The 20,552-nt window shown below is 44.1% G+C and overlaps 2 long non-coding RNA genes across 10 annotated transcripts; both read left to right on the top strand.

The window, feature by feature from the left end:
* The first annotated feature begins 7,597 nt into the window (after positions 1-7,597).
* On the top strand, positions 7,598-10,798 carry LOC119354766. 2 transcript variants are annotated; one of them, XR_005171233.1, is made up of 4 exons: positions 7,598-8,094; positions 8,179-8,534; positions 8,836-9,005; positions 9,694-10,798. It is a non-coding gene; the product is annotated as an uncharacterized LOC119354766 (long non-coding RNA). The 2 variants fall into 2 exon arrangements; XR_005171232.1 differs by having other exon boundaries at positions 8,179-9,005.
* Positions 10,799-10,817: 19 nt separating this feature from the next.
* Positions 10,818-16,379, top strand: LOC119354765. Of its 8 annotated transcripts, none has more exons than XR_005171228.1 (10): positions 10,820-11,850; positions 11,942-12,136; positions 12,887-12,937; positions 13,257-13,336; positions 13,465-13,538; positions 13,724-13,842; positions 14,364-15,407; positions 15,587-15,677; positions 15,866-15,955; positions 16,051-16,379. It is a non-coding gene; the product is annotated as an uncharacterized LOC119354765 (long non-coding RNA). The 8 variants fall into 8 exon arrangements; XR_005171229.1 differs by having other exon boundaries at positions 13,655-13,842; XR_005171225.1 differs by having other exon boundaries at positions 10,819-11,850; positions 13,465-13,842.
* Positions 16,380-20,552: the final 4,173 nt, after the last annotated feature.

The raw sequence follows: 20,552 nt of genomic DNA, 5'->3' as shown, positions 1-20,552 counted from the left end.
ACTACATCATCGATGACCCCTCTTTGCCAGAGCAACCAGGCAAGCCCCCCCCCCCTTGATCAACCTGACATCACATATTCCTTCTCTCTACTTCTTGCATTAGAGTAATGTAGCATGTTACTACTTTCGGTTAATCCTATTCTGTTGCATAGTCTGTCTTTGCTACTACTGTTGTTACCTTTACATGCAATCCTAAATGCTTAGTATAGGATGCTAGTTTATCATCAGTGGCCCTACATTCTTGTCCGTCTGCCATGTTATAATATCGGGCCATGATCACTCAGGAGGTGATCACGAGTATATACTTATGTACATAATATATGATACATGTGGTGACTAAAGTCGGGTCGGCTCGTAGAGTACTCGCGAGTGATTCACGGATTGGGGGCTGAAAGGACATTTGTCCTGACGGCCCTCTGAGTGGATCTTTGTGGTGGAGCGACAGGGCAGGTTGAGACCACCTAGGAGAGAGGTGGGCCTAGTCCTGGTCGGCGTTCGCGGTTACTTCAAAATAACACGCTTAATGAGATCTTGATATTTGATCTGAGTCTGGCTATGAGCCTATACGCACTAACCAGCTACGTGGGAACAATTATGGGCACTCGACATCATGGTATCAGCTGAAGCTCTTTTGACGTCAGCGACGGAGCGGCGCGCGCCGGATTTGACCGTAAGCCTGCGCTTGTGTTAAGGGGGCTAGGTCTGCATCCGGGCACCCTCGCAATGTGCAGGAGTGCAATAGGCGATGGGCCTAGACCCATGCGTGCTTAGGATTTAGACCGGCGTGATGACCTCTCTGTTGAGTCTAGGTGGGGCTGCGACGTGTTGATCTTCCGAGGCCGGGCATGACCCAGGAAAGTGTGTCCGGCCAGAGGGATCAAGCGTGTTGGGTAATGTGGTGCACCCCTGCAGGGAAGTTGATCTATTCAAATAGTCGTGTCCCTCGGTAAAAGGACGACCCGGAGTTGTACTTCGACCTTATGACAACTAGAACCGGATACTTAATAAAACACACTCTTTCAAGTGCCAGATACAACCTGGTGATCGCTCTCTCACAGGGCGACGAGGAGAGGATCGCCGGGTATGATTATGCTATACGAGGATACTTGGTGAACTTACTAGCTACTCGCTTCTATATGCTTCAAGATGGAGGCTGCCAGAACCGTAGTCTTCGATAGGACTAGCTATCCCCCTCTTATTCTAGCATTCTGCAGTTTAGTCCACAGATAATACCCATGTCATTGATACCAATGCATATGTAGTGTAGATCCTTGCTTGCGAGTACTTTTGATGAGCACTCACGGTTGCTTTGCTCCCTCTTTCCCCCCTTTCCATTCTTCTCGGATGTCGCAACCAGATGCTGGAGCCTAGGAGCCAGACGCCACCGTCGACGATGACTCCTACTACACCGCGGGTGCCTACTAATACGTGCAGGCCGCTGGCGACGACCAGGAGTAGTTTAGGAGGATCCCAGGCAGGAGGCTTGCGCCTCTTTTGATCTGTATCCCACTTTGTGTTAGGCATCTTATGGCACCTTGTTTAACTTTATGTTTGCACTCAGATATTGTTGCTTCCGCTGACTCGCCTATGATCGAGCACTTGTATTTGAGCCCTCGAGGACCCTGGCTTGTATTATGATGCTTGTATGACTTATTTACTTTTAGTTGTGTTGTGATATCTTCCCGTGAGTCCCTGATCTTGATCGTACACGTTTGCGTGCATGATTAGTGTAGAATTGAATCAGGGGCATCACAAGTTGGTATTAGAGCTGTCTGCCTATAGGAATCCCCCTTGCACACTCTTTGGACGAAGTCGAGTCTAGACATTGCAAAACTTTTACTAACATGGTTGTGTGGCTTACGGACCCACGTCGCCACTGGATGGTATTAGGATCTTTTATTCCTCGTCTACACTCTGGGACTCTGATCTCTCTTCTATTCGGATTAAATGATTTTTACTGACTTTAATTCTAGGTTCTCGTAACTATTTCCTTCCGGAGAGCCCCTCAATCCAGATGATTGCTTGGTGCGCCAGAAGATTTCGAAGATACTATCCCATGTTTTCTCGAGACTTTGTGCCCGTCGCTTTTGTAATTCCCTACCACCGATATATCCCTACGGATAAATACATACACTTGTAGTTCTTACTTTTACTCCCAGTTGATCTTGTTATTACAAGATACCCCAAAATTCTCTCTATTGTTCCGAGAATACTTGTGCCTACTGCCTTGTAGTTCCTTGCCGCAGAAATACCCCTACGGATAATTCCTCGCATTTATTGAGTATCCACTCATTCCCAGTTATTCATGTGTTTCACAATAGTCTTTGAAATACCATTCGGTCTTCCGAAAATCCTGAGTAGCCTATTGATTTGAAATTCTTACTTGCTTGCATTATGGTTAATCCCATAAGTCTCATAATCTTATTGGCATCCCTTGTTATTATCATTTGGAGTCCATTGATTCAATATGTTGTGAATGCTCGCAATCCTCAATCAGATCCTAGAATTCATCCTTCCAGTTCATAAGTCATTTTAAACATGAGCTAGATCTCGATTCTCGACCAATCAAATTGACGTCGATTGTACCCCTAAGTCTATTCAACTTATCCATCCTTAATCAAAGTGTTTGCTTCTGATCCCTTGATTTGGATATCATAATTCCTTTGTAGTTAAATTTTAAATTATTCGATTGTTCTTAATCCGATGCCTTTGCATTCTTTCTTCTTTTGATTGAATACCGGTACTCACATCAGATCATCTGTGGACCACCAATTCCTTTGACGGGTTATTAACCGACAATGTCTCTCACATGGAAAATTCTAGTGAGTTCTTCCCCTGATACATAATGCCTTTGGTAAAAAAAATCAACCATGCTTTGCTTCCGAGCCGTGTTATTTACTCATGAACTTTGTAGTATATGTTCCTAAGATACCCTGATGGGTTGAACCTATGCCTTCCCTAATCTTTGTGAACCCGAAAGATTTCATGGGTTATACTCATCCGGTATTTCACCAGGTAAAACTTTCAACCCTAATGCCATTCTCGAAATGAGAAGTGAATGTAAGGTTGTGCTTTGGAGAAATGGGAGTCGACCTTGAACTTTGTGTTCATTCCCATGGATCTGATGTGGAACTTATCATGGAAACTTCTTGTATTAATAATAATCCCTTGTTATAAGTTCATCTTGTATCTATGCTTGGTCCTTTGCAACTGTGGTTCCGGCCATATTGATACTCTTTTATTCCTTTTCTCGCACTAGTTGCAATACTTGTCTTCTACAGATCAATAAACCTGTACAACCTTTATTTTGTCCTACTTTCGAGTATTACCCTCTAGCATCTTGATGATATCACAGAATCATGTTTCTTATACGAGTCTTCTCCAAGTATTACATTATCTCTGATTTCAATTTTTCCTGGGTTCTGAGTTGTTAGACACTCAAGGACGCCGATTACTGAATCGAGTACGCACCATGATTAAACAAATCTTAGTAATCTTCTCTACTTACGAGTTCGTACCCGATCAAGCCATTCCTAGCCTGATCAGTTATATAATTATCGTGCTAAATTTTAACTGTGCTACCTGGTCCTTCGTCCCGGAGCACAAAATTTTGACGATGAGCTAAGCCTACATCGATCTTCCTCGTCATATCGTATTACCTTGAGCAACAAGCTTGATTCCGAGTTTGTGTCGAATCCGTGGTTACAATAACCCCTCACTTCACCATTGCTTTTGCTTGGTGTCATCGATGATCGATTACATCTTCATGAAACCTCTCGACTAAATATCTGGCATCATCAACGTTCTGAGCTCTTAAAGAATAACAATTGAATTCTTGATGGGAAATACCATCCTTGCCCCTCGATGATTTGAGTTATCAACGACAACTTTATTGCCCTCCCTCCGGCACAAAATTGTTCATGTTTTGTGTAGTACCTTGAGTTTCTTTCTATCCAGCTTGTGTATGATCTACCTTGGAGTATTACCATCTTTTATGTCAAGAATGTCGTGGGAATTTCACCACGTCCTGGGAATTCTTGATACAAGTGATACTTATCACCATCACCATTCTTTCCTTGGTCCCCGTGTTGTTTCTAACCGGAATACTGACAAATGGACTGAGAGGTGTAATTTCAAAACTTATAGCAACCCTATTGCTTGGAGTTAATGGTTGATAGCTTGATTCTTAGTCTATTGGCTATTGAATCACCATTCTAACATCGATTGTGCTACTTAGTCCATCTTCTAGGTGCACGTTTTGATCAATGTTCACCAGAGTATATTCTCCTCGAACATACTTCATTATATACTTCGACATGTCCAATATGTTACCTTGTTCACATAATTGTGGAAATCCATCCTTTGGAAATCTCGATGAAATGTCGCTGAGTCCATTAACCACCTCCTCATCCTCTCCTTGGTTTATGGATGAACTCTTGTTTCGAAACTCACTTCCATAGTTCATTTCCCAAGAATCTTACGATGTCTTCTCGTCAATTTGTGTCGCACCTTTTCTTCTCAGGCATCCTGAGTCTGAGGTATCCTGACCCCAATAAGATCTGAAACTCAGTTAGATATGATGGTTGGAACATTTTCCAAGAGTCATAACATTTGTCCTTATATGACCCGGTAAGGTGATGTCATGCCTAGCACACCTGGCCGAAGGACCTGTTGTTATAGTTTCCTTTTTAGCAAGGTTAACCCATTCTTCCATGAGGAAATTGTAAGACTTATTCTATAAGTTGTTCCTGATGAATCCTTTGTGTATCCAAGTCCGACTTTTGCTTGAAGACCATGTCGATGCTATCTCAAAGCATGTCTGTGGTACTCTAATTTTCAACAAGAACATTTGAATCCCTATGCTAAATGTTTCTTTCTCAATTATCCAAACACCATTGTATGGGTAATGTCACGAAATTTCTCTCCCCTTACCTAAAGGGTTTTCTACATTATATCATGTCATGGATATCATGCTCTGCTTGTCCTTGGGAAGGATATACCCCTGAAATATGTGTTTAAACACATTTTCCTTTCCATTGTACTGTTTAATCTGATAATCATATTTTTCTTTCCATTGTTTGGCTTAACCTTTCTTGTGATCTATATGATCCAAGCAGTAATATTCTCCTGCATATGTAAATACCTCGGTGTACAGTTCTGTCAGCAAGACCATGTTATTATTGTTGATGACATTCCAGTAGCCACCGATGGACGGGAACTTTGCCTATTGGTTCGCCTCGTTCAACGAGTAGGAAAATGGTTCTCTTCGTCTCTCGCCCTTGGTACCGATGTTGTTGCCGACATAACTAACATGCTACCCTCTGACATGCCTTGCTATCATGATCGTGCAAGATGTCACCGCTCCTCCTACTTTTAACCCAAATGGTGGGCCCATAACCCATAGTTCCACAGGATCGAAACCTGACTCTTTGGTACACCCCTATCTCAGAAGTTATTCCTCACGATTGGCTTCGTATGAAGATCACCAGCCACCTTCCTAGAGATGATCTAATCTGGTATCAGACGCAATACTTATTCTCGTTGCTCTGGACCCCTTTCATGCTTTCTTTCGTGCATCGAACGATTGCCTATCCGTTCGAAACTTCTCATGTCACCTTCTTACTTTGCTCTCAATAAATTCTTAAGTTTCAACTCAAGAGATACTTATGCTTCTTCCCATGAGTTAACCGGCTGATGCTCAATCTTGTTGGAACCCATCCTTATAGAGTTTTTCCCCTCTTATCCTTTCGTAAGTTCGGTGAAGATCCTAAAGGAGGGACGACAACTTCATCAAGATGTATTGATGCATAGGAATGAAGACATCAATGCTATGGATCGACCTCTTCGAGAAGAGCAACCAAGACCGAGAAGATCCGTTACAATATCGTAACCAGACCTTTCCCCCTTACTCTTCCTCTTAAATCTCGGGACGAGATTTCTTGTAGTGGAGGATAATTGTAACGCCCGGATAATTAAGCTATAGTAACCCTCTACTAATGATACCACGTCACCACGATTGCTGTTGTTAAACTCGCGTTGATTCAAACCCCATCTAAATTCAAATTTAAAATCAAGGCAAACAACAAAGGTTTTTAAATATTAAAACTAAAATGTTCGGGTTGTGACAAATAATGAATAGGTAATTATGGTGGAGAAACCACACTTTTATAAAATGTTTAAATACTCTAAAATGAATAAAGCAGTAGCAAAAAAATTATTTAAATGCTTTTAAAGTAATAAACAATTACAAACTAATTTATTTTAGGAGCCAAGTAAATTGTGGTTGTGGCATAATTATTAATACTATTTTTGGTGCAACTTTTGTATTGATTTAAAAACAAAAATAAAACAGAAAAAAAAAGAAAAGGAAAAAAACAAGAATGGAATTGTGCACTTGGCCCATTGCTACAGTAGGAGCCCAACCCACCTAGGGCCTTTTCTTCAATCTTCTGTTCACAGGGAGACAGAGTGTGTGCATGTCCTGCATCCATGGCATCCTGGCTATGGATGGCCTCCACGTCGCCCCCTGCGACTTGTATCTACGTTCCCCGGAAACCCTAGTCGTCTCTCGACTGTTTCCCCCTCTTTCCCCATCGAGCCTCCTCCTCCTCCTCTGCTCGGAATCGAGCTGGAAACCGAGTGCGGCGACCACGCTGTTCGCCGTCGTTGCCGAGGCCACCGTCATCGCAGTTGCTTGGGAGCATATCTCGGGGATGCGCCTTCATCGGCCCCATCACCTTCGCCCTTTGGATCGAGCAGCACCGCAACAACGCCACTGGATCAACGCGTCTTCCTTGCCTACGGCCACCGCTGCCCCGCACCTGATCTACCTCACTGGAACTCCTCTGCCACGCCGGTTGCGTCCTTCGCCTCCCCCCGTGAGCGCCACTCCCATTCCCCTCGACCCCCCTCTATTCCATCGCCGTTTTGTCGTGGCTACGTGCTGGCCGTCTCCGCGCGCGCCCCTGCTAGCCAGTGCCTGCCCGCGTCCATCCCCGTGTTCGACCGCGCCCCCGTGTGTCCCCGCGTGCGTCGCCCGCGTCCGTCCGTGCCTCCGCGCTAGCACGCGTTGCCCCGGGTCACTGCTGTTGCTGCTGCACTACTCAGCCACCGCTGCTGCTCTGCCCGCCACTCCCGCTCCCTATTGTTGCTGCTGCTGCTTATAGCCACGCATCGCGTCCATGCGCCAGCCCGCGCACGCCCAGCCGTTCTCGCTCCTGTGCGCCCCTCCCACATGCAGCCACTCCTGGCCGAGCATGGCGGCTGTGACCTTGTCCGTGCAAACTGGCCATGCTAGCTTAAGCACGCCGTGCACAACCGGTTGAGCTCTGCCCATTACTTAACGCATGCCCTATTCTGTTTAGTAGTACTAATTAGATTAGTTTATTATTTCTCTTCCCTATATATAATTAATAATTAATTAATCTCTCCTTAATTAATAATAAAGCACGGATTGGATTGGGTCGCGGAGTTTTTGCAAGAAAGTCTCTGATGCTTTAGTTATTTAATTCGCAGTCGTTATAATAAATCAACCCGAAGCGGTACGGGTGAGAGAAAAGAAAATTAAAAAAACCCAGCCACTCGCCCTCCCAAATCCTCTCGACCTCCAGCGTGCCAGCACCTCCCGCCCCGCCCCAGCGCGCCGCCACCTCCCACTCCGCCCCATCTTATCGATGCGTTCGGGCAGGGCGCCGCCGCCGCCGCCAGCCACTCGCCCTCCCAATCCCATCTCGAACTCCACCGCGCCTCCACTCCCGCCCCGCGCCATCTTACCGATGCGTTCGAGCAGGGCGCCGTCGCCGCGCGTGGCCGCGCGGCCAGTTTTCTTCTTTGTCTATCCGTTCTGGGGGCGCTCGACATCGCCGTGCCGCCGATCTGCCGGCTTCGCCGGAACTCCGTTTGTTAGCATCTTCTCCACCCCTTGGTGATGAGCGGCTGAGCCAAGGAGCGGAGTCAGGCGCCGCCGCGCGTACATGCCGCGTTCGTGCGAGAGTGGGGACGGTCTGACAGGGGATGCAGACTTGGTTGGGGAACAAGAGCACGCGAAGCTAGGAGCAGGGGCCGATCGATGGGCAGCGCGAGGACCTCCTACTGGTTCTACATGTTCCTCTCTCTGCCTATCCATTACAAGCATAGAGGTGAACTCATGGTTGTATTGATAGGTGATTTAAAGTGCAGGGTTGTGAGGAAATCAGTATAAAATCTTTGTTGTCGGAGTTCCCTTGGAACTGCGCAGAAGATGGGGTGATGGATTCAGTGTCAAGATTCAATGAAGATCCATCTGTTCGTGGCCTGCTTGTTCACCCACTACTACCACAAGCAATGTATTTTAGGGTATGTTTGGTTCTTGCCTATAGCTGCCCTGCCAATATTGGCTTGCCAATTATTTGGAGTGGGATTCCAACGCCCAGGGTTGGCCAAAGATTTGGCAAGAATCTGTGAAGGAAGCAACAATGGACTTTGTTGGCAGCCAAATATTTGGCAACAAACCAAACAACACATAAGGAATTTGGCATGACCAATATTTTGGTAGGGTAAGTTGGAGGCGTAAACCAAACAGGCCCTTACTTTTCTGGATGCAGCCCTAGAAAGGAATTATGTTTGGTTTAGTTCATAGAAAGATATATCACAAAATCCTTTTTGTTTACATACTAACTGAATAATACGAAGTATTTTAGTTCTCATGGTAATAGACAAGCAACTTCAGTAGTATTTGATTTGAGTTTTTGTTTTTAAGTATATGTTTGGTCAAGATTCAACTTTCTTTATGTCCATGTTTTGCTGGTATAATGCATCATCAAGCTTTGTTTTATATGATGACATTGTGTAAATCAGCATATGGATGAGGAAAGTATTCTGAGCGCAGATGCTCGCCGCCGCCGCTGCTTCTGACAACGTGTGAGCCGCCTAATCGAGCGAGGATTCGCCGCTCATCCTAAGAGGACTCGCCGCTCTTCCATGACGCCGCCGCTGCAACGCGGCGTTGTTCCAGCACCAAATCGCAGGTTTTTGCCGGTGCCTATTTACTTGCCCTTCGTCTGCATAGTTGAGCGCAAGCTTCTGGCCTTAATATAGACTTTTGAAAACATTATATTTCATGCCTGCACATTACTAGAAACATAATTACACTACGTAGATTTAACGGATTTAAATAATACTATTGTCTCAGTAAAAAAATATTTTTTAACTTTAAATTATATGCTGGCTTCAGATTGTTTTCTTAAAAAACAAGAGCTCTTTTGGGGTTTGCAGTAGTGTGGTTTACAAGAGGTAGCCACGGTTCTTCAAAAATTTGAAGTGTTAGCAAAAGGAGTGGAACAGATCAAACTGAAGCTATTTTATTTAATATTATCTACTTCTACTTGAACTTTGATGGGAATCTGATGTAACTATCCCGCAATCTGAAAATACTCTATGATGTGCAGAGAAGATTTCTGTTTACATGTAACTGCGCTGAACTCTGCTTATATTTCTCTATGCGCCGCAAAGTTTAAGCAGTTGTAAGTAGTATACAAACATACTTTGCTCACAGTATAATCATCTGATGCAATGTGATAGTTCCAGCAAAATTTCTTCACCTATAAATCAAATTATGTAACTTCTCTTTGTGTAAATCTTGGATTTCTAGATCTTATGAAAATGACTTTTTATTTCAGCAAGTGTAATTTGAATTTGTAATCTTTTTAAATATAGATGCATCTTTGCAAATCCAACAAAGTGGTGGGAATATCTACAACATGAAGTTTCTCAAGCTGATAGGGCATTCTTCTGCATGTTTGTGACATGATCATGGTGCACATATATTTAATAGTGAAGGTCTTCGGCTATCACTATGAATGGTTCTGCTGTTGTGTAAGTGATTTCTTAAGTGTTGTGTTGTAACACATTAGAGTAAAAGATTAATTGTGTATGAAGAATAATATTACGGAGTCAGGCACAATTTGACCTTAGTTCTGACCAAATTAATCTTTATTTGTTTGCTAGGTTGTGTGTCAAACATCACTTCATGTTGTAGTGCATTTTTTCCTTTCAAAATCCACATTATGCAATTTGGCTTTATAAGAAGTTTCACTTTATTATTAGTGGAGAACGGGAGATACGGAAAGGGAAGGGAAAAACAGTAATTCTAGCAACTAGCCATTGTTCCGTGGCAAAACACAGGTGTTTGTTCTATTATGTTCATCGGAAGTCTTTACGGAGGAGTTGGGTCTGGGTGAGTGACATATATTTGCTTGAGGTCACGAATTCTTTTCTGCTGTTACTTGCATCTTACTTGATTTTTTTTTCTTTAAGTTCTTCATGTTTTCCCATATCGTCTGCTCTATAGAAGCTGCTACCTCAAATTAAGTAAGTGCATCCTTCTTTTTTGTCCAAGTTTGTTCTATTCTATTACTCAGAAGTCTGTACAAGACTGAGAGACTGAAGCATATTTGCTTGAGAGTTGAATTATTTTTGGATGTCAGGTTTGTACGCTATACTGTTTGATTAATGAAAACTGATAAAAGTAGTGGCAAACACTTGATTGAGTAAGCTACTGGATTTTACCAGTAATACACAGTAGTTTCTTGCAATATTATCTGCATGACAAGAAACATCCATATTTGATTTTGCTCTGTGATTGGTTCAAATATCACTTTTTGGGCTAAAGCTGATTGGATACGAGTAGTAGTGTCAACAGTAATAACTTGAAACATGATTTTATCATGGCTCTAAATTTTATTACTGATGATTTCTTTCAGGATATTTGTAGAGGCTATTCGCACCGTAGTTCAAGGCAGATGATAGAGTACAGGCTAGGCAACTCACTTATATTGGTACTCGTTTAAATGGTTATCTATTCTGCCGGCATAGTTACATGCCATATTAATTTCAGAAGAACAATTTCTAATTTAGTGTTGTGCTTGCATTCATTGTTATGTCTAAAAAGAAAATTCCAAACAAAAACAAATATAAAGTCACAGTTTGTCTTTACACACTGGATAATGAATGTTTCAATCGCGCTAAATTGAACCAAGGCTTTTAGAATAAATTGTGGCCTCTAAGCTTGTGTGTAGTCAATTACTAAATGTGTAATATTAGCACATATTAGCACGACTATTTCTTAAGTGCAGCCAGCCACCAATTTCATTTGATTTGAATTAATATATTACTTATATACTCATTTAGATATTTATTTATGTCCTCGATGGATTGATTTGAACGCCGCAATTTTATTACCCCGTTGCAACGCACGGGCCCTTTTGCTAGTAATAATAAAGCATGGATTGACTTTATCGGGTTCACCGTTACAATACGCTTTTTTCTCATGTCATAATACATTTTTATAATTTGTATTGACAAAATCGTAATATAAATGAGGTGGTACTAATAACATGTTCGTACGTGGCCAGGCCGAGCCAAATCCCCCTAGCCGCCGCCGCACCACTCCCGGACGCGGCCGACCTCAACTCGCCCGCCGCCGCGGCTGCACCTCTGCCCGCTCACGAGCCTCCACCCGCGCGCTCAGCTCTGGGACACCCGCGACGCACCGCGCGCGCCCTCCGCTGCCAAACTGCGCCGGCTGCGCCGACCGCCGCGCGCCGTCGGATGGCGGCGGTGGACCCTCTCTCATGGAGGATTACACCGGCTGCCCCGCGCTAGCCGAGATCATCCGCATCCTCTCCGTGAAGCGCCATCGTCGCGGGAGGACTTCGTTGCCTGGCTCGCCGACAACTTCATGACGAGGCCCGCGTCCGCTTCTTCCCGTGCGACCTCCTCGACGGTGCCGCCATGCTCGCCGCCGGGCGCGGCTGCTACGGCATCTTCCACCTCGCCTCGCCCTGCACCGTCGACCGCGTCCTGGACCCCCAAGTACTGCTGCTCCGTGACCGTCCTGCCGTTATTCCTTCAGAGTTTAGACCTCTCAGTACGGGGTGGCGTCTGTCTCATTTTGTGGTTGCAGAAGGAGCGGGTAGCGCCGGCCGTGGAAGGGACGCTCCATGTGCCTTCCTTGGAGCCGGCGCCGACCGGCCTGTGCCCCCTCCCCGCTGCACAAAATTTGCTTCTTTGTCCCCACTTTGCTGCACAAACTCTGTGCCTCTGCTACGGCCATTCTTCGCTCCATGGCCTTCCACGAATCTCAACCCTGGCAACTGGAGTATGTTACCTTAATTACTTGCTGTACAACTGCAGTATTTCTAAAACAATTTCCATGGCTAGCACTCAGGTTGAATTACTAGCTGAGTTTTGCATATATGCAATCACTTTTGCCTGTTTTTGGCCTTTCACCCTTCACTTTTGAAGCAATGAAATCTTTAATCCTGAAGATAATCTTCAGCGTTCATGTTCAAGTGTTATAAACTCAGATTTCAGTGTTAATGTGCAAATGTTCATTAACACTATTTGAAATCTGAGAACTAGAAATGCTGAAACCTGAAAACTGGAATCTCCAGTTAACTGAATTTTTGAACATTTAATCTTGTCTAACTATTTGTGAGGTTTATTGGTGTTTCCAGTAGATAAAACCTAACCCTATGTATTTATAAATGGAGCAGAACTGTATTTATAAAACTTCAGAGAATATATTGTTGTCTTCCTCGTATTCTTTTATTACTGGAGCCACCATACAAAACTCTCTGGAGCAGAACTGTATTTCAACTATAAATGACAGGAACAGAACTTTTATATATTTGTTGTGAGTACAACTTGAGAGAGTTTCAGAGAAATAAAAGAAAGCAACTAAAACTTCAGAGAATATATTGTTGTTTATATAAACTGAATATTATGTACTGTCAATATTCAGAAGCACAGAATATATTGTTGTTTAGATAAACACAGCTGCTTGCTGGTATCTCCACTTTTCAGCTGGGCTTTGCAGTTATCTCAGTTTCTATCTTTTGTTGGCCAGATGATTCCGCCAAGGATCAATGCTAGCATGGCCATGTTTCTTCACTTGAAGGTACGCGTATTGCAATAATGTAATCTTGACAGTCGTAGTTTAAGATCTTTTTCATAATTTTCTAGATAGAGAAATTTATATAGTACTACTCTTTAATCATTGCTTAGTCCCTCTAGAATGTTTGCTGGTAGGTTAGCAATAATATCATGAGTAGCAGACTGAAGCAGGGGCAATTCATGAACTTGTACAAACTGAACACATTCTTTTCCTGATGAAACCTTCATATAACATCTAAATTAATCAGGAAACGGATGAGCAAATTAGTTTTATCAGGAGAGAACTGGCTGAAATGAAGCTAATATGGATATACTGAACTCAGGGTGGACCATAGTGGCTTCACTGCTGGCGGAACGGCAGAGGGCTTGGCTGCTACCAGGGTGATTCAAAGGGAGTATATAGGTAGAGTTTTTGCAGCCTCTTGCACAAACATGATTAATGGTAGATTCTATTCCATGACATGATTTTGCAGCTATAATGATATGTTTCATGCGAGAGGACATAAACTTGCATCATATTTTTCTGTCCAGTTAGTTCCAAATTACAATGTTTGTGCTATCAGTGACAATTCGGTGGAATAAGATGAGTCATATATACACCCAATGTAAGCTTTCACATCAGCCTTTGCTCTTGATTGTCTTTGCAAGTCCATGGATATAATTTTTAGGATTTTCCTTTACTCATAGCAAGTGATGAATGTTTTGTCCTTCAACCCTTTAGGTGTAAATACATGTGATGTGGCTAGCAAAGTTGGTAACACGCACAGTATAACCATTATGATCTGCACAGGGATATCACCTAGGTGCATAAAACATAATCATTCAGTTTTTATTTGGCAAGCTGGAGCTACCCGGAACTTTCGATTTGGTGCCAAGATGGATGGATTCAACTAAGTGACCCACTATCAGGTATTGTTGTTCAGTTATCCTGAGGGTAACGTGGATATGTTCTGTTTGAGATCAAAGCTTGGTATTGCTAGAAAATATATATGTGATGTGCACTGAGATTTCAGATATATAACAGCAGTGATACAACACATTGTTTCCCTTGCTATTGATGACCACTTGAATTAGCATACCTTATAATAATATTTCTGTCTTGGCACTATGAGTGTTGTTCAGTGGCAATATTCGATATGCCGAAGGTAATAGTGATGCACCTCTGCCAAGAAGGTTCTTTCCTGTTCAATGCAATGCCAGAACGCTGAAACATCATGGTGTCCATGCTAAAAGATAATGATTCACCCCCTGGCTTCTTATTGCTGTATCCTCTTGGGGAATAGCTTTTGGAAACCATGATACATATATATCTGTGATAGATGCTTAATATAAGTGGTCAGATTAATGGGTAGAGCAATCAAAGAACCATAATTTATATCCCTTTAAATAAAGGTAAGCATTCACTCATTGTTTATTGGTTATATTTTCAGGTCATAAATCATTTCTTTTGTTGAAGGAAGAGACTCCATTTTCTGTCGAGGACCGAATCGCACTAACCAATCGGCTTACTTGGTTAGAAGAAATTGAGAAAGGGGAGCATCTTACACCTAATAGGAAGCAGTGGTCTAATCCTAATCTCACCCAATAGACGTACATTACAACAAAATTTTCTTACATGCTGCCGCCTATATTTTTTCATTACTAACATAACCTTTTTAGATCACCCGCAAAAAAAGCCCTTTTCAGATCAAGTGTGTCTTGCATTACATTTGGTCAACTATACTGCAACTTCAAACCATAATGCCTCTGTATGTTGACTGTATTTTTTGGAATTGAATTATGTATTCAAAGCTATTGTTCAGCATGGACACCGTTTAAAAATCATACAAGGGGCACACAAAATGTATATGTACTTTTCTGTTTGAATCTCTCACTAATAATAAAGCACGGATTGGGTCTCCGGGTTCACCGTCGCGGCGTTTTTGCAAAGAAGTCCCTGTGCTTTTTGATAATTAACCCGCAGTACAGTTTTGACTGGTGAACAAAGGGAAAACGTTTCGTGTATTGGCTTGGGACTCGGCTTGGCCTTTAGGGAAAAAATATAGCATGGCGGCCTGTCCTCTCTGAGTACGCACAACAGCACGGGTCCTCTTCCTGGGGACGGCACGGCAGCGCCGCCATGAATCAAGCCGCCGCGCGCGGCCGGTACACCTTTCCCGCTACCCTCCAGCAGCGCGGCCGTTGCCCTTTTCTTCCCCTCCTCACCCGCCCCAACTCCTCACCCCCAGCCTCCTCGGCCTCAACTCGGACGTCTCCGATTTGGATAGGATTCGACGCCGCCACGCGCGGCCGGTCTTCCTCTCTAGCTATCCTCCAGCAGCGCCGCCGTTGCCCTGTTCTTCGCCTCCTCACCCGCCCCAACTCCTCACCCCCAGCCTCCTCCGCCTCGAGGAGGACGGCTCCGATTTGGAGCTCAAGTACTGCCTCCTGACACCTCCATCCCCAAGTACGTCCTCCCGTCAGACGAGGACGAGGTGCGTACTCTGCTTTTTTCTACTGGCTACAAGGACAAATTTAAGATCTTGAATTAAAGGATTCTAAGGTTGAATAGAAGGGGGAACAGAAAGAATGGGTAGCAATTTGTTCGGGGATTTTATTTTTTGTGCCAACCTCTAATATCCCCTTCTCTGCCATGGATTTGGATGCTTTGCAGATTTGGATTGGGGCGCAACAGAGATGAGGAAGGACAAAGCATGAATAGCTCCAGTGAGAGTGAACGGATATGAACACCACAACCCTCTCAGGTGGGATTGCCATATTCTATGCTCATATTCAAATTATCATCTAATGTTTGGCCAAAGGCTCCATATATAATTTGATCTTTGATTCCTAGATCGCTAACCACATGTGCCATTTAATTTCAGAGTATCTATTATTTTTTCCTGTTCTTCAGATCTTTGAGAGGTAGTCTGATTTGCCGTGGTTTTTGCAGGGGTTGTTGGCTGATCAGGATACCCAATTCTCAAACAAGCATGCTGAGATGCTCAAGATATGGAAGTTCGCCCACAAGCTCGACCGCCAGGTTTTTTTGGTTCATGTTCAATGGGAGGCGAATAGTGTAGAGAGGGTATCTGATGCAAGTCCAAGGTAAACATTTGTTTCTTTTATTGTGTTTAGGTGAACATGTCAAAGGTGCAGATGGACATGATGAAGCCGTGAATTGTCACGCAAGTCACTGAGCTTCTTGGGTTCGAAAAACTACCTAACTGCTATTATCCTGAATTTAGTTTTATCTAAACTAAGAGGACCACATGTGCTTCTCTAACAAAGAATTACTCATTTGGTGTTCTTTTGCACTGCTGATTTTAGTTCAAATTGGTGTGAGTGCGACCTTTTTGTCATGTTGGATAAGGCTTTCTGTATCACATGGATGTGACCTGTAGTATGGTGTAGAAAAGTGATGAAAGGTATTAGTTTGAATTAATTTGGCAGCAATAGTTTATCAAGTTTTTGCCAAGCCAGCTATTTGTAGAATTTCTGCAGCTGTACTTTGTGCCATCTCCCTCATGTAGATATATATATACTAGCAGACTAGCACGTAAATTATTTACATCAAAACTGAGACATATCTATATATGATGGAGGCATTTCTAAGCATTTTTCTATAGTACCCGTTGCAACGCACGGACATTTGTGCTAGTATATGTCCATAAATGGATTAACTGAGCCAAAGGCGGTGCCTTTTTCATACGAATATATGTGTACCACATCTTTCAGATAATCATATATGTTTGCCGGCAGATTATATATGCATTAAACTACAAAATTTATTTGTGCGACTTGATACCAGATATATACAGATTGCATGTCTCTTAGGGCATCTCCAATGCTAAGCGCCAGTGGTGGACACTAGGGTAGCTGGAGTATTTCCCGATAGATCGCCAGCTACCTTAGTTTTTCCCCGCCCCGCGTCTGATGCCGCATTATTGATGCCAATAGATGCATCGAGCGCTTGCTTTTTCCCTGGACATGTGAGTAAATAAACTAGGAGCCGGCCCTACGTATTTAGAGCCCGTGATAAGCGTCTAGCATTCGAGAAGAAGGCACTTACTTTTTTTTTTTGATGTTTTTTTACTCTAGGCTCCTGCACAAGAGTAACATTGTAGATGCCCTTAAGCTATAGGCTCTCATAGTTGTTTTACCAATCACAAATAAGCAACCAATGAGGAAATAGTACAAATTTAGAGCACAATACATCATGATCTATTGGAAATTACATGTTCTCTATTTAACATATCAACCAGTCAAAGTGGCCATCTTGCATTGACCTTGAAAGTGTGATTTTTGGCCAGACCAGCGAACGAGGCAAGCAGGTTGAACTCAAATTTAAGCATATAGTTAAGCCAGCATGATCCACTAAAAAATAAGTTAATCGAGCACGAAACAGTACATTGAGTCCGAGCTTTGTTGACGGCCCTACCGGCTGGAGGTAAACACATACTTTTTCCTTTTTATATATAAAATAAAATACTTGTACTAACGTTTATTCCATGCATTTTCATACATTATTCAACATTTTTTGCATTATTCAATTAAGTCATTCTTTTAATTAGTATTATTAAGGTAAGGTAGCAATATAAAAAAGAATTATTCTTTTTCTTTCATTGCAACATAGTCAATGTTTTCTCCCGTTGCAATGCACGGGTCTTTTGCTAGTTTACTCTAATAGAAATAACATGCGAGACCACCTCGGTTAAATACATATTTAGTTAATCTAAAGTCAATGACAACCGAGCCCCACTCGTACTGTTCATTAGTGGACCAGTTAATGTTGACTGGGTCAACTCAGTCAACATGCCCCACATGTCAGTCTTTGTAGCACCCTGCTGTGTACACTTCACTATGTGCACATAGCATTTTGCTCTTAATTTCGTATTAATATAACTCCAGAGAATTCTAGGATATCAATAAAACTTTGAAAATTAATATAAAATAAATCATAAGTCAGATGAAAATACTATGTACATGAAAGTTGCGCAGAAAAATGTGACGAAACCAAATACGCAACCCATTGGTCCACCACACGTCCCTAGTATAGCAAAGCTGCAACCGGCCCCCTACGGTCCATCTGTCCGAAAATGTGAAACACTGGGAATACTTTCCCGGATGTTTTCCCCCTTCGCCGGTATCACCTATCCCTGCGTTAGCTTACCCATGGCATCGCGTATTGCCTTATTATATTTTGTGATGCTTTGTTTGCTCCATATTTACTGTTTCTTCCCCCCTCTTCTCTGGTAGACCCCGAGACCAGCACTGATGCCACTGAGTACGACTACATCACCGACGACCCCCCTTTATCAGAGAAACCAGGCAAGCCCCCCCCCCTTGATCAACCCAATGTCACTTATTCCTTCTCTCTACTTCTTGCATTAGAGTAGTGTAGCATGTTACTGCCTCCGGTTAATCCTATTCTGCTGCATAGCCTGTCTTTGCTATTACTGTTGTTACCTTTACCTGTAATCCTAAATGCTTAGTATAGGATGCTAGTTTATCATCAGTGACCCACATTCTTGTCCGTCTACCATGCTATAATATCGAGCCGTGATCACTCTGGAGGTGATCATGGGTATATACTTATATACATAATATAGGATACATGTAGTGACTAAAGTCGGGTCGGCTCATAGAGTACCCGCGAGTGATTCACTTATTGGGTGTTGAAAGGACATTTGTCCCGACGGCCCTCTGAGTGGATCTTTGCGGCGGAGCGACAGGGCGGGTTGAGACCACCTAGGAGAGAGGTGGGCCTGGTCCTAGTCGGCGTCTGCGGTTACTTCAAAATAACATGCTTAACGAGATCTTGGTATTTGATCTAAGTCTGGCTATAAGCCTATACGCACTAACCAGCTACGCGGGAACAACTATGGGCACTCAACGTCGTGGTATCAGCCGAAGCTCTTTTGACGTCAACGACGGAGCGGCGCGCACCGGATTAGATAGTAAGCCCGCGCTTGTATTAAGGGTGCTAGGTCTGCTTCCGACCGCCCTCGCAATGTGCAGGAGTGCAATGGGCGATGGGCCTAGACCCATGTGCGCTTAGGATTTAGACCGGCGTGCTGACCTCTCTGTTGAGTCTAGGTGAGGCTGTGACGTGTTGATCTTCCGAGGCCGGGCATGACCCAGGAAAGTGTGTCCGGCCAGAGGGATCAAGCGTGTTGGGCAATGTGGTGCACCCCTGCAGGGAAGTTGATCTATTCGAATAGTCGTGTCCCATGGTAAAAGGATGACCCGGAGTTGTACTTCGACCTTATGACAACTAGAACTGGATACTTAGCAAAACACACCCTTTCAAGTGCCAGATACAACCCGGTGATCGCTCTCTCGCAGGGTGAGGAGGAGAGGATCGTTGGGTAGGACTGTGCTATACGATGATACTTGGTGAACTTACCAGCTACTCTCTTCTATATGCTTCAAGGTGGAGGCTGCCAGAAGCGTAGTCTTTGATAGGACTAGCTATCCCCCTCTTATCCCAGGCAGGAGGCATGCGCCTCTTTCAATCTGTATCTCAGTTTGTGCTAGCCATCTTATGGCACCTTATTTAACTTTATGTCTATACTCAGATATTGTTGCTTCCGCTGACTAGTCTATGATCGAGCACTTGTATTCAAGCCCTCGAGGCCCTTGGCTTGTATTATGATGCTTGTATGACTTATTTACTTTTAGAGTTGTGTTGTGATATCTTCCCGTGAGTCCATGATGTTGATCGTACACATTTGCGTCCATGATTAGTGTATGATTGAATCGGGGGCATCACAGGCAGAGTGGTCTTGACCCCGACTTTTCTTCTCCTGTTTGACCCGTGGAAGAAGAATAGCTAGTGCCACACTACATGGGGGTTCCTTTGACTTTGGCCATCAACACGGTGGCAGGGAGGTGGTGCTCGTCCTCTGGTTCTCCACAACCATTGTTCAGCAATGCACACACCCACGCACTGCACTGCACGCACATGCTACGGACCGCCTGACCCGATCTGCAAGAACCACGAACTACTCCCCAGCGAACAGCATTTGATTTAATGATTTGTGGTCTGAAAGACTGAAACAGAAAAATGAGCGGACACCGAAAGCGCACTATAGTGGGCAACCGCACAAGATGAAGTGCACATCCAAAATCTGCAAAAACAAAAAGCAAAAAAGGCCTTTTGTGAACTTCACCGGCGGCAGGGATGTCGTCACCCTCGTTAACCTTCTTCACGCACTCCGGGCGGCCATGGCGGATGCAGGTGAGGTGGCGCTCCTGCGGCCTCGGACCACAGCTGCTGCAGGCGACTGCCAACTGTCGAGGCGCAAGGTTGGACGGCAGGAGATGCGCGGAGAGGCGCCAATGAGAGGCAGTTTGCTTGATCCCGACGACCCAAGGGTCGCGAGGCGCCATGGATGAAGGGGTCAAGGGCGGCAGCTGCTCGATCCCGTCTACTTATGGCGCGGCAGGGCCAGCTTCACTCGGATCTGTCGTCAGGGCAAGGTGGCACGGGGAGGGAAGTGGTTTCCAGGGGGAGGAGTGGGGTTAGGCGGCGGAGTGGGGCACCACGGCGGCGCCAGTTGCGCCCCGACCTAGGGAGGGAGGAAGGTTGTTAGGGGCGGCTGGGCTGGATCCAGCCGGATCAGTCGCAGGGGATG

This window comes from Triticum dicoccoides, chromosome 2A (genome assembly GCF_002162155.2).
Source record: "Triticum dicoccoides isolate Atlit2015 ecotype Zavitan chromosome 2A, WEW_v2.0, whole genome shotgun sequence".
Lineage (NCBI taxonomy): Eukaryota > Viridiplantae > Streptophyta > Magnoliopsida > Poales > Poaceae > Triticum > Triticum dicoccoides.
The sequence above is the reverse complement of the archived record's forward strand: the minus strand, read 5'-3'. Positions and strand labels throughout refer to the sequence as shown.